General features: G+C 39.3%; 1 pseudogene; it reads right to left on the bottom strand.

The window, feature by feature from the left end:
• Window positions 1–14241: 14241 nt before the first annotated feature.
• Window positions 14242–15189, bottom strand: LOC133261088 (olfactory receptor 8J2-like; annotated as a pseudogene).
• Between the last annotated feature and the right edge of the window lie 309 nt (window positions 15190–15498).

Below are 15498 nucleotides of genomic sequence, written 5' to 3'. Positions count from 1 at the left end.
ACCATAGATTTTGCAGAAAAAAGGAAAAATGCAAGTCTTTCATCCCTCTGATCCTTTTCACCTACCCCAGACCATGAGCCCTGGCTATAAAACCTCTCCCTACTTCCCTGAGAGGAAGGCACAGTTCTTGAGGTGCTAGCCTTCTATGTTCCTTCTTTGCCTGGCAAAGAAAGAAAGTTACTCTATGTCTTTTCTCCAAAACCCTGTCTCCATATTTCTATTCAGCAGCAGTGCCAAGATTTTGGCAGCATTAATAAAGTGAGGCAGGGAGTTAATCATGTTAATAAACTGAGGCATGTGAATCTCTCTCATGATGGGAACAGAGTTCAAGTTGAGGATCCTGGCTGTGTAAGGCCCCAAGAGTCCTTCAGGTAGGTGACAGTGAGAACAGACTCAGGGAAATAAGAAAGAGGGGCACCCAGATGTGGAGATGTCTTCTAACAGGAATAATTCTGATAACCTTTCATGGCAATACCCTCCACAGTTCAAAAGGCGTATACATGTATGTGCATTCCACACTCGCCCTTTCAGCAACAGCAAGGCAGTGATGTCTGGTGTCATTAGCTCCATTGCATAAGGGGAGAAACTGAGATTTAGAGTAAGTGGAAAATCCTGGATACAGAGCCCAGTTTTCAAAATCCAAGATCAGCTACATGTTGGAACAGATGGCCCCCAAATTCTTGGAGTAAAGAAGTATGAAGTGCCTAAAGGACAGATCTGAGCAAAAAAATTTAAATGGTGTCAACTGGGAAGCTCAATACCTGTACATTCAATGTAGTCCCCAGTGTTTAAGATTCTCATGAGAATGGTCCTTAATCCAACAGCCTTTAAAATTAAATCCCCCATTTGTAGCAAAAGCACAATATCACTTTGCCACACACATAGAAAAGGATATTCTAACATAAATGGGACTTTCTAAAAAAATAACTCTTGTCTGTAGTGTCTTGGAAGGAAAATCCAAGCCTATACATCAGAAAAATAGACCAGGAATTTTATCTCTGATTCTTTGCAGACTCCAGAAGAATCTTCTTCCAGAAAATCAGGAGTGGAAATGAGTAGCAGGATCTGCTGACCAGGACAGTTGGGAACACTTTGAACATCAGTATTTAAAACAATACCTTGGATATTGTCAATGCTCCATGAAAGTTTTGCAACTGAAATAATTCATCTTAGTTACCAGTTAACACTTTGGGGAAAGGGGAAGTCAGGTCTAGAACCATAACTTACCTTACTTAAGAATATCTTTGAGTAGAACGGTGGTTTCCAGGGGCCAGAGGGTAGAGGCAATGTTGGTCACAGGGCACAAACTTCCAGTTGTTAAGAGGAATGAGTTCTGAGGATCAAATGTACAGCATAGTGACTGCAGTTACCACTTCTGTGTCCTGTACTTGAAAGTTGCTGTACAAGTTGATTTTATACATTCTCACCATAACAAAGACAGCGTGGCAGTTATGTGAGGTGAAGGATGTGTCAACCAATCTTACTGTAAATATTTGACAATGTATTTGGGTATCAAATCATCACATTATGCACCTTAGACTTACATGTTATGTATGTGTCAGTTATCTATCAGTAAACCTGGGGGAAAAAAGAATATCACTGAAAGAGATACAAGAAAAATCTGTTATATACTAATATATAAATTACTGCCAAATAGAGCAACACCCCATAAATGTGTATGTGAGTGCCTGTGCCTCTTGCCCTTACTTTGTGGGACAGCAGTCCTGTGCGTCCTGTCTGGAGTTACCATCACTGGTTGTTCACATCTCTAGTTTATATAATCCCAAATATGTTTTAGTACCAACTTGTCTTTTAATCTTGAAAATGGTAATGCCTTCTAATGTCTAGCAAAGGAGATGTGGCTTTGATTTAGTAAACCTGGCAGCATTTTGACGTGCTTAGAGAGGTGGTTTATCTGTAATCTGTGCTTTAAACGCAATTTGGGGGTGTAAATAATATTTAATATTACAAAAGACGTGCAGAATATACAGTCAACACATATAACCACCAAATATAAAGCATCACCAGCAACAGTAAAGCCTCAGTATTTAACTGTGCTATAATTAATCTATAAGCTCTTTCCCTAAATATTATGTTTTTTTTTAATTTGAGTTGAGAAGTGTAGCTCGTAAATTAATTCATTTTCATTAATGCATGATATTCTTCTCTATGCCCTTATTTATTTATTACTTGTTTCATTCCTTTTTCATCTTTGTCTGTTATATCAAATGGCTTCATTTACATTTATAAAATCCACATTCACAATCTTTGAATTTTAATGAGTTCAGTCCATTTTTATTTTCCTTACTAATTAATTTAGACTTATTTATGCCTTCTCAGGGGATTTCTATTTGTCTTGATTTTTCCTATTATTCTTTTTACCTTCTTTATTTTTATTTAGATTGATTGATTTTAAAAGTCCATTTATTTCCCTAAACTTTATAAAAACTTCATTGTTATCTTTTGTAATTTTTGAAAATACATACATATAAGTAATAAAGTATAAGAATTTTGAGCACTCTAAATGTAGTGAATACTCCAATGTAATATGTTAGTGTTAGCTGATATTTTTAATTTCTCACTTCCCCATAGACATAGGGCTTCCCAGGTGGTGCTAGCGGTAAAGAACCTACCTGCCATGCAGGAGACATTACAGACGTGGGTTCCATCCCTGGGTCAGGAAGATCCCCTGGAGGAGGACATGACAAGCCACCCAGTAATCTTGCCTGGAGAATCCCATGGACAGAGGAGCCTGGTGGGCTTCAGTCCATGGGGTCGCAGAGTCAGACACCACTGAGCGACTAACACATGCACAACATAGACAATGTTATTGATATTTAAAACTGCCTCTGTTTATGCCAAAATGTTATTTCCCACATTTGCCAGTCTCTAGGCTCACTATTTCTTCTTTCTTCTAAGACTTGCTCAGAAATCCTATTCCTTTCTTCTGAACAAGTCTTTAGAAGCATCTTTAGCGTACAACTATTGATGGTAAACTCTCTCATTTGTTCTTGCATGAAAGTGTTTTATTTTATCCATTTTTATTAATTTTTTATTTTTTTAAATAAAGTCTTCATAACAGTTAAAGTGATAGTACAAGAAACACTGGTATGAACTTCACCTAGATTACCCATTCTTTTCCTTTCCATTTAGCTTTATCTGTACACTGACAAATAGATAAGAGCTATCTGCCTCTTGAGAAATTTGTATGCAGGTCAGGAAGCAACAGTTAGAACTGGACATGGAACAACAGACTGGTTCCAAATAGGAAAAGGAGTTCATCAAGGCTGTATATTGTCACCCTGCTTATTTAACTGCTGAACTGGAAGAAACACAAGCTGGAATCAAGATTGCCAGGAGAAATATCAATAACCTCAGATATGCAGATGACACCACCCTTATGGCAGAAAGTGAAGAGGAACTAAAAGGCCTCTTGATGAAAGTGAAAGTGAAGAGTGAAAAAGTTGGCTTAAAGCTCAACATTCAGAAAATGAAGATCATGGCATCCGGTCCCATCACTTCATGGGAAATAGATGGGGAAACAGTGGAAACAGTGTCAGACTTTATTTTGGGGGGCTCCAAAATCACTGCAGATGGTGACAGCAGCCATGAAATTAAAAGAGGCTTACTCCTTGGAAGGAAAGTTATGACCAACCTAGATAGCATATTCAAAAGCAGAGACATTACTCTGCCAACAAAGGTTCATCTAGTCAAGGCTATGGTTTTTCCTGTGGTCATGTATGGATGTGAGAGTTGGACTGTGAAGAAGGGTGAGTGCCAAAGAATTGATGCTTTTGAACTGTGGTGTTGGAGAAGACTCTTGAGAGTCCCTTGTACTGCAAGGAGATCCAACCATTCCATTCTGAAAGAGATCAGCCCTGGGATTTCTTTGGAAGGAATGATGCTAAAGCTGAAACTCCAGTACTTTGGCCACCTCATGTGAAGAGTTGACTCATTGAAAAATACTCTGATGCTGGGAAGGATTGGGGGCAAGAGGAGAAGGGGATGACAGAGGATGATATGGCTGGATGGCATCACTGACTCAATGGACGTGAGTTTCAGTGAACTCTGGGATTTGGTGATGGACAGGGAGGCCTGGCGTGCTGCGATTCATGCGGTTGCAAAGAGTCGGACACGACTGAGCAACTGATCTGATCTGATTCAGCGTTTATCTCCTACAAAGAAAATCTCTATTATAACCAAGCTTTATTGTCAAAGGAATTTAATATTGTTTCCCAGGTGGTTCAGTGGTAAAGAATCTTCCTGCCAATACAAGAGACACAGAAAATATGAGTTCATTTCCTGGGTCAGGAAGATCCCCTGAAGAAGGAAATGGCAGCCCACTCCAGTATTCTAGCCTGGAGAATCTCATGGATGGTGGGCTACAGTCCGTGGGATCGCAAAGAGTTGGACATGACTGAGAGACTGAGCATGCACAAAATAACATGGTCTCTTGTGTACTCATTATTTAAATTTCCCTACTTGTCCCAAAAATATCTTTTGTAGGTATTTTATTCTCAGAGTAAGGATTCAATCTTTTATGATAGTTATAATATCTTTCTAGTCTTTTTAAAATCTAAAACGGTTCTTAGTTTTGTTTCTTGTTTCTTGTTTTATGAAATCGACTTTTTTTTAGGTTTCCCAAAAAAGAAAAAAAACCTTTGGAAAAGTTCCTATCATCTGGATTGTTTTCAGGTTGTTTAATCATGCCTAGATTCAGGATAAATATTTCTGGCATTAAAGCAATGTAGATGATGCTTTTGCCCCACTTTGGATAATTGATCCATGGATGTGCAATTCTAGACTGTGACTATTTTCTCTCAGCACTTTGAGTATTTTGTTCTGCTCACTTCTGTGTTATATTATTACTGGCGGGTTGCAGTCCATAGGGTCTCCCAGTCAGCACTGAAGAAACTTAGCACAGCCCTAAGTACTTTTGGTAATGTAAGACAGTCTTATTTTAATTTTTTAAATTTCTTTAAATAATAAAAAATCTATTATTTTATATTCTGTACTTGGTAATTCCAATATTCCAAGCCCTGTGTTATTGTATTATCTGTTGTTTCTGCTTAGCTTTGTTCAGGATAACTTTTTAAATATATATATATATATATATTAATTATTATTTTTTAACTGATTTTACCGGCAGGAATCTTAAGAAAATCTGGAACATTATTATATTACTCATTATAGTTTGACTTCATTTCTGCCAGATAGCTAAGGTATTCACAACCCAGCAGAAGGTTCTGTTAATTTATTACCTAATAATGCAAATTTCAATTCCAAACTCATGTGAATTCAGGGTGGTAGTTAGAAATGCTCATGGGGACTCTTTTTTTAAACCAAACAGAAGGTCTTTTCCCATCAAGGTGATTTACAAGAAGCCTTGTGGTAGAGCCTGGTTGAAAGTGTGCAGTATCTTGACTGTAGTGGTGAACAAGGGAAACTAGAGAGGTGATAAAATGGTAACAGGATTTACCACAAACACTCAGATTGAAGAAATCTGAGTAAATCAGTGGACTGCATCAAGGTCAATATCCTGCTTGTAATATTAATAATGTAGTTTTGTAAAATGCTACCATTAGGGGTGTATTAGTTTTCTGTTGCTGCTGTAACAAATTACCATAAATTTAATGACTTAAAACAACACAAATATATTCTCTTAGAGTTCTGGAAGTTAGCAGGTAAAAATGGGTCTCTAGATAAAGGAGTCAGCAGGGCTGTGTTCATTTGAGGGACTCTAGAAAAATCTACTTTCTTGATTATTTCAATTTCTACAAACCACCTGTATTCCTTGAGTCTAACCATTTACTTCATCTTCAATACAAACATCACACAGCATCTTCAAATCTCTGCCTGACTGTCAATGTTCTGCCTCTCTCTTCCAATTTTAAAGACTCTTGGAAAATCCAAAATAATATCTCCAGCACTAGGTCAGCCTGTCTGCTACCTTACTTCCTGTTTGCCATGTAGCCTAGAAGATTTACGGATTCCAGGTATTAGGATATGAAGATCTTTGGGAACTGTTACTCTGCCTGTCCCAAGAGGAATCTGGGAAAACTGAACAAAGGATCTCACTGTATTATTCCTTACAGCTGGAAGTAAATCTATAATCATTTCAATGAGTCATTAAAAATACACTTAGTGAAATGTTAATCTATTCTATATATTAACTTCATTTTGAGCTGTGTTGGTACTTGTTTTCTCATATACACATATCTTTCACCATCCTGAGCTTGCCCTTTGCTATGGGGAAAGAAAAAGTCCTCTGCCACAGGCATCTTGCTCCTGACTGCTCTCATCATTCTTTGAAGCTCCCTCTCTCATGTACTTACAGCCTAAATCTGTCAGCTCTGAAGAATAGGGAAAAATATCCTTATCTTGTGGCATTATGACCCCATGTTAAACCTCCTTATCTACTGCCTATGAAATGAGGAAGCAAAAGAAGCTCTACAATCAATAAGGAATAAGTCCTTCTTGCTTGGGCATAAACTAATTACACTGAGTGCCAAGCATAGCCAAATCGTGAGTATTCTGCTGCAGTTTCTGATATGACATTGGCCATAGCAAGTCACATGGCCAACTCAGATTTAAGGAGTCAGAGGAACTGACTCCACCATTTAGTGAAACGATCTGACACATCACCTTGAAATGATGAGACTGCATTGAAGGAAAGAATTTGTGGTCATTTTTACAACCTACTCAACTGGTTACTGCCTGGAGTAATTACTTTTTATACAATATGATATCACTTGCATGTGGAATCTAAATACAACAGGAATGAACATATCTATGAAATAGAAACAGACTCACAGATATGGAGAACAGATATGATTGCCAAGGGGAAGGAATTGTAGAGAGGTGTGGGTTGGGAGTTTGGGAGATGTGTATATATATATATATATATATACACATAATTAAATATATATAATTTAATTATATATATTAAATTATTAATATACATAGAATGGATGGACAACATGGTCCTACTGTATAGCACACATAACTATATTCACTATCCAGTGATTAAATCATAATGGAAAAGAATATAAATATGTATAATTTAATCACTTCTGCTGTATACTAGAAACTAATAGAACATTCAGTTCAGTTCAGTTGCTGAGTCATGTCTGACTCTTTGCAACCCCATGGACTGCAGCATGCCAGGCTTCCCTGGCCTTCACCAACTCCTGGAGCTTGCTCAAACTCATGTCCATTGAGTCAATGATGCCATCCAGCCATCTCATCCTTGTCGTCCCCTTCTCCTCCTGCCTTCAATCTTTCCCAGCATCAGGGTCTTTTCCAATGAGTCAGTTCTTCATATCAGGTGACCAAAGTATTGAAGTTTCAGCTTCAGCATCATTACTTCCAATGAAGGACTGATTCCAATGAAATCCTTCCAATACAACATTATAAACCAACTATATTTTAATAACATTTTAAAAATATATGTATATTTTAGCTGATCAATTCTTTCATACTGCCATAGGTATATATATGAGAAGAACTTAAATTTAATCTCTGTAGATCAATGATAATTTGCAGTTTGATTATTATTGTAACAACAGTACCTAATATTGCAGGAATATATTAGGTGCCTGTAAAATGTTTACTAAAAGAATGAACAGACAATGCACAAAAAAACCTAACTATGGTCAGTGCAATGAGAAAGAATGCTAGCTACAGTGCAGAACAGCTAATTGTTCTTGTAACATATCATAAGGGCTTCAGGGATCCAGTACCTATCTCTAAGACATTGTGATCAAGGCTCAATTCTTCAACCAAAATTGGAAATCAAGAGTTAGCAAAGATGCCTAACTTTATAGAAAATTTTAGTCTAGACCAAGATAGAATAATATACAGTGTCACACATAAAAGTTTTGATCAAGAATGACCTGGAGAAAATACCTACAAAACTTAAAGAATCTATGCACCATTCCTTACATGTATTCAGTAGCTGGGGAAAAATATACTTGTTCTCCTATCCACTGTCCATTTTCCTCTTATTCCTACCTAAAAAGAACCCATATAGAAGGTAATGCATCCAGTAAATAGATATTCTACTTTCCATTTTATGCTGTAGCTAGAATGGTATGTGTTCTCAGTTAGCATTCCTGAGATATGGCCTTGGGTAAAGGTAATGTATGTGGGGGTGTGTGATGAAGAATTAACCTTACCTGCAGAAAGGTCTGACATTAGGATTCACCTTACAGGAGGTCAACTCAAAGTCCCTGAAATGCCTTCCCTAGAAGAAGCATCTTTGTTTACCTGGAGGTTTTGAACACTGGACAGTCTTAACAACGTGATATGTGATGGGAGCTTGGGATGTGCCCTAACGGCTCCAACATTCAGAGGAACTGGAGACTAAAGGTATTACTCTAAAACTCCAAGAATGATGGTGAAATAGAGGTCAGCCACATGAGCAGGCACACAAAGCCCAGAAAGGAGCTGTGCACACCAGAGGCTCAGGTGAGCTGCCGGGCTGGCCACACTCCATGTGTATTGCCACACGTTGACACCCAAAGGGGTGATGCATCCCTAAGGATAATGGGAGCTACAAGTTTGCAACTCTGACAGACTTTGCCCTCTATGTATCTTCTTTTGGCTGGTTATTATTTGCATCCTTTTGCTGTAGTAATACTGTAATTATATGTACAGTGCATTCCAGATGTGTTAGTTCAGGCTGTACTGCAATTTACATAGACCGAGTAGCTCCTAAACAACAGAAACTTACTTGTAGCAGTTCTGGAGACTAGAAGCCTGAGATAGAGTGCCAGCAAGGTTGGAGTCTGGTGAGAGCCCTCTCCTGGGTTGCAGAGAGCCGACCTTGTGTCTTCATAGAGTGGGAAAAGAACTGGAGAACTCTCTGGGGTCTCCTTTAAGGGCGATAGTCCTCTTCATTAGGACCACATTCTCATGACTTACCTACATCCAAAAGGCCCAACCTCCTAAACCTATCACCCTGGGGTTAAGGCTTCAGAATAGAATTTGGCAGCTGAGAATGAAAATTCAGTCCATGACATTGAGTCGTTCTAGTGAATTAGCAAAATGGAGGATGACTGTGGAGACCGCTAATGTGTAGCCAGCTACAAACAGATTTTAGTTTCCTGGGCTCCAAAATCACTGTGGAGGGTGACTGCAGCCATGAAATTAAAAGATACTTGCCCCTTGGAAGAAAAGCTATGACAAACCTAAACAGCATATTAAAAAGCAGAGACATCACTTTACCAACAAAGGTCTGTCTCGTCAAAGTTAACATTTTTCCAGTAGACATGTACAGATGTGAGAGTTGGGCTATAAAGAAGTTTGAGGGCTTAAGAATTGATGCTTTCAAACTGTGGTGTTGGATAAGACCCTTGAGAATCCCTTGGACTGCAAGGAGATCAGACCAATCAGTCCTAAAGGAAATCAACCCTAATATTCATTGGAAGGACTGATGCTGAAGCTGAAGCTCCATACTTTGCCACCCTGATGGGAAGAGCCAACTCACTGGAAAAGACCCTGATGTTGGGAAAGATTGAGGGCAGGAGGAGAAGGGGGTGACAGAGGATGAGATGGTTGGATGGCATCACCGACTCAATGGACATGAGTTTGAGCAAAATCTGAAAGACAGTGAAGGACAGAGCGGTCTGGTGTGCTGGTGTCCAGGGAGTCACAAAGGATCAGACATGACTTAGTGACTAAACAGCAGTGAGTGAGAGTGGCTCTGAGGACCCTTGACCTGTCGGCCATTGTCTGAACTGACAGCCGTCCTACAGGGACAGTTCCCTCCTACTATGCAGTGTACTGAACTTTTGGGAGAGAACTGTCCAAGCAGCACAGGGAGAGAGCAAGAAGAATGACATATAGAAGGACCAAAGCACGGAAAGGATGAATATATCAGCTGTCTGACACCCAGGAAACTGCAACTCAGTGACACGAGGGATTTTACTAAACTATGTAACATGTCCCAGACACCTGTCCCTCTGCAAAACAAGAGCGTGAGCCAGTTATTCCCTTCTCCTCCCCCACAGCTTGATGGTCACTCAATGTCTTCCATGGAGTATGAGATATTCCTGAGGCAGGGAAGCAGGGATATACCTTAGGAAACCTGCCACTAGTAACACCGGCAGAGCTGTTGACCACAGGTGCACTGAAATCGAGTAATGGAGGACGTGTGGTGCAGGACCCAGAGTCAGAGCTCTGTGAGATGTACGCAGAAGTCTGCTGGACCTGGGGAAAGCTTTTGTCTTCCTGACCAAGAGCGTGTATGCAGTTGTCACCCTGCCCTCCGGGATGCTTTTTCCTGATTTGAGAAGTGTAGTGCCTAGCATTAGAGCAGACAGGTTAGACTGTGAGGCAACCAGCATGTGGAAGGGACTGAGAAAATCACAAAATGAACCTTGACTCCCAAACTATTACTATGAAGGAAAAATGAGTCTTTTTTGCAAAAGTAACAGCCGAAAATAAGTTGGATTTTGGTCTACTCAAAATGAGGAATATTGAATGTCAGTTCACCAGCCTTTGCCAATCATTTCCCTTCAACAAGACGTTACAGACTCATTGAATCTAGCTTTCTCCTTTCACTGATTAAAGATGTAACCCTAGCAGCCTGATAGCCAAGGACTACTCAAAATCTCTTATTCCACAGATTGTTAACTGAAGCATTCTCATGGTGCAAAGAATAACTGAAAGAAAGAGTGTCTTTATCCAGGGCTCGTTTTAAAATGTAAACATTATTAGAAAAAAAGAGATCAGAGTCATTTCTCCTTCAAATTAAAAAAAATGGTCAAAGTGGTAATACAAAAAATGTATTCAAATAGTAGTAACTCTGTCTGATTATAAATTTATATCAGTTTGGGCTTTCTTCTGATTTTGGTGATGAGACCAGTTTTCTAGAAGTGAACGCATATTCTTAGGCATAATAAAAATTGTTCAACCTGACCTGATCTGCCTCTTGAGAAATCTGTATGCAGGTCAGGAAGCAACAGTTAGAACTGGACATGGAACAACAGACTGGTTCCAAATAGGAAAAGGAGTACGTCAAGGCTGTATATTGTCACCCTGTTTATTTAACTTATATGCAGAGTACATCATGAGAAACGCTGGACTGGAAGAAACATAAGCTGGAATCAAGATTGACGGGAGAAATATCAATAACCTCAGATATGCAGATGACACCACTCTTATGGCAGAAAGTGAAGAGGAACTCAAAAGCCTCTTGATGAAAGGGAAAGTGGAGAGTGAAAAAGTTGGCTTAAAGCTCAAAATTCAGAAAATGAAGATCATGGCATCCAGTCCCACCACTTCATGGGAAATAGATGGGGAAACAGTGGAAACAGTGTCAGACTTTATTTTTCTGGGCTCCAAAATCACTGCAGATGGTGACTGCAGCCATGAAATTAAAAGACACTTACCCCTTGGAAGGAAAGTTATGACCAACCTAGATAGCATATTCAAAATCAGAGACATTACTTTGCCAACAAAGGTTCATCTAGTCAAGGCTATGGTTTTTCCTGTGGTCATGTATGGATGTGAGAGTTGGACTGTAAAGAAGGCTGAATGCCGAAGAATTGATGCCTTTGAACTGTAGTGTTGGAGAAGACTCTTGAGAGTCCCTTGGACTGCAAGGAGATCCAACCATTCCATTCTGAAGATCAGCCCTGGGATTTCTTTGGAAGGAATGATGCTAAAGCTGAAACTCCAGTACTTTGGCCACCTCATGCAAAGAGTTGACTCATTGGAAAAGTCTCCGATGCTGGGAGGGATTGGGGGCAGGAGGAGAAGGGGATGACAGAGGTTGAGATGGCTGGATGGCATCACTGACTCAATGGACGTGAGTCTGAGTGAACTCCAGGAGTTTGTGATGGACAGGGAGGCCTGGAGTGCTGCGATTCATGGGGTCACAGAGTCAGATACGACTGAGCGACTGAACTAAACTGAACTTATCTTGATTGTTATGGATTTGATTCACACATTTGAGTTACATAGACATTGTAGTTACTTTTCAATATTCTTTATTATGGATAACTATGCAGGCCACATATTTTTATTCCTCATGTTACCCATACACAATATTGTGTCTAGTCTATGTATTTGGATAATACTTGATAATTATTAGGTCATAGTGTATAAATACTTTTACATTTAATAGATACATCATATATGTTTCATAGTGATTCTATCAGTTTATATATTGAGAAAATTTGGGGATTATTTATTTACTAACACCTGTAGCCCTGGTAAAGGTAAACTCCGAGAGCTGGTGATGGACAGGGAGGCCTGGTGTGCTGCAGTCCATGGGGTCACAAAGAGTTGGACAAGACTGAGTGACTGAACTGAACTGAACTGAGCTGTATCCCTGGTGGCTCAGAGGTAAAGAATCCACTAGCCAATGTAGGAGACTCAAGTTCAGTCCCTGGATTGGAAAAATCCCCTGGAGAAGGAAAATGGCAATGCATTCCAGTATTTTTGTCTGGAAAATCCCATGGGCAGAAGAGACTGGGAGACTACAGTCTGTGGGATCACAATAGAGTCAGATATGACTTTGCTACTAAACAACAACACCTCTAACAGCTTTTCATAATGTCATGTAAGCTAAACTTTGCTAGCTGAAAGAAGACAATGGTATATGATTGTAGTTTTATTATGAACACTAAAAATGAATTTATAGTACCGAGATACTGGATATCTGCATGCAAATTTATGAAGCTCTTAATAATTAGTTTTGTTGCAGCTACACACTGAGAGGTCCTGTAGTTGTTCTTTCTTCGTTCCTAAATTTTCACATTCAGAAAACTAAGATTATGGCATCTGGTCCTATCACTTCATGGGAAATAGATGGGGAAACAGTGGAAACAGTGTCAGACTTTATTTTTCTGGGCTCCAAAATCACTGCAGATGGTGACTGCAGCCATGAAATTAAGACGCTTACTCCTTGGAAGGAAAGTTATGCCCAACCCAGATAGCATATTCAAAATCAGAGACATTACTGTGCCAACAAAGGAAAGGTCCATCTAGTCAAGGCTATGGTTTTTCCAGTGGTCATGTATGGATGTGAGAGTTGGACTGTGAAGAAAGCTGAGCACCAAAGAATTGATGCTTTTGAACAGTGGTGTTGGAGAAGACTCTTGAGAGTCCCTTGGATCGCAAGGAGATCCAACGAGTCCATTCTAAAGGAGATCAGTCCTGGGTGTTTATTGGAAGGACTGATGCCGAAGCTAGAACTCCAATACTTTGGCCACCTCATGTGAAGAGTTGACTCATTGGAAAAGACTGATGCTGGGAGGGATTGGGGGCAGGAGGAGAAGGGGACGACAGATAATGAGATGGCTGGATGGCATCACTGACTCGATGGACGTGAGTTTGGGTAAACTCTGGGAGTTGGTGACGGACAGGGAGGCCTGGCGTGCTGTGATTCATGGGGTCACAAAGAGTTGGACACAACTGAATGACTGAACTGACTGAACTGAACTTTCACAGGTATTCTCAAACCTTGCTTCGTGACTATGTCCTGTGTTTCCTGTCTCCCCTAACCACCAACAAGGTTTTGCTCTAATGGTTTGGACATGAATGTTTTGGAACCACTTGAGCACTCAAGTAAGCATAATTTGGAATTACAGGTGACATAGGTTAAGCTTTGAGTAATAAAAATGAGAGCTGGCAGACAAATTCCTTTTTCTATCTTACTTACCTGAAAACTAATGCTTGATTCATGTGCTTGCCTATTTGTTTCAACACATTTTTTTTGAAAAAGTATACTTTTTATTAGGTTTCATTATGCCTGAAAGCTTTATTTTTTGTGATATAAATTTGGTTAGATGCAAGATATCAATGAGTTCAGAAAGGTTGATAACTTAATAGGTAAAATGCTGCAAAAAATAATAAAACTTTTAGTAATCAAACAAAATGTCAACATGTCTATGGCAAGGAAGATGATTGACTCTTACAACCATCCAAGAATCGATTCCAACACAAATCCACCTTAACTATCAGGATTTTTCTGTCTTTTTAAAAAACTATAAAAATATTTTTCTAACATATATTTTATTTTAGATTGTATTTGTTTTCAAATTATTGTGTGTTACTTATATTAGTATGTTTTCTTTGAACAATTAATGGCTTTTAAAATAGGGAAAATTGGGTACTTGAAGTTGGAATGAAAAGGATTAAGCTTTCTCTATTGATATTAATGGGATATTTAACAATTTATTACCTATTCACTTAGCAGGATTTAATTCTTAAATGAAGATAGCCGTAGTTTTAAATTTGCATTAATCTGAATGACTGACATGGATTATCCAGGAATCTCTTCAATGCATCCTTCATGTCCTTGTTCCTCAGGCTGTAAATGAGGGGGTTCAGCATTGGAATCACCAGGGTATAGAAGACCGAAGCCATCTTATCAGTATCTAATGAGTGGTTGGTCCTTGGCTGCAAATACATGAAGAGTCCCATAGAACACAGTGACAGCCGTCATGTGAGAAGCACAGGTGGAAAACGCTTTTTGTTGCCCTTCTGAAGAACGTATCCTCAAAATGGCAAGGATGATGTTGAAGTACGATGTTAGAACAATAATCATAGAGAAAAACAAATTGGTCCCTGAAAAGGTAAACACTGCTGTTTCTGGAATGTAGGTATCAGAACAGGACAATGCTAATAAAGGGACATTATCACAGTAAAAATGGTTGATCACATTGGACGAACAGTATGACACGGAAAACACACAGGAAGAGACCGTCAGTGCTGTGGTCAGAATGTAGATGTAAATAAGGGCCTCCAGGAGAAGGCAGATCCATGGAGAACCCACCACCTGGTAGAGCAGGAGGCTGCAAATAGCCACACAGCAGTCATAGGCCATGGCAGCCAGCAAGAAAATTTCAGCCACAACAAAAGCTATGAATCTACCTAGTTGGGCTGCACATGCATAGTAAGACATGGTTTTCTTTGTAACCAAGAAGTTAACCAACATTTTGGGGGCAATGACAGAAGAATTGCCCAAATTTGTGATAGCCAAGTGCTTGAGGAAAAAGTCCATGGGGGTTTGAAGTTGAGAGTCCACGCTGGTGAGGATGACGATTCCCAGGTTCCCTGTAATGACCTGTCCATAGATGACCAGGAACACACAGAAAAGAGGAATCTGGAGTTCGCAAGATCTGAGATTCCCATTAGAATGAATTCAGTCACTTGAGTGCAATTCCCTGGAGCCATGTATTTTCCTGATTTCAGCTTAGTGGGGAAAATGGAACGTGATTAATAGACTGTAAAATGGTCTCTATTTTTGTTACATGCCATATTGTTAAGTATTTCATTTAAAATCAGTTCACTTCTGTTGACAAACAAAAGTTTCAGAACTTTCTTAATTGTCTTTTCTCTTCATCTTTTCATCAAATTCAGCAATACAAACTCTCCAGAGTTCCATTTCAGGATCTTAGAACTGTTTGACCAGGCAGTTGATGTTTTTATGTACTATAGGATATGGTTTTTATTGGATAAACGTACATAAATTGCATGATGATA

The sequence above is a fragment of the Bos javanicus genome, chromosome 15 (genome assembly GCF_032452875.1).
Source record: "Bos javanicus breed banteng chromosome 15, ARS-OSU_banteng_1.0, whole genome shotgun sequence".
Classification (NCBI taxonomy): domain Eukaryota; kingdom Metazoa; phylum Chordata; class Mammalia; order Artiodactyla; family Bovidae; genus Bos; species Bos javanicus.
The sequence above is the reverse complement of the archived record's forward strand: the minus strand, read 5'-3'. Positions and strand labels throughout refer to the sequence as shown.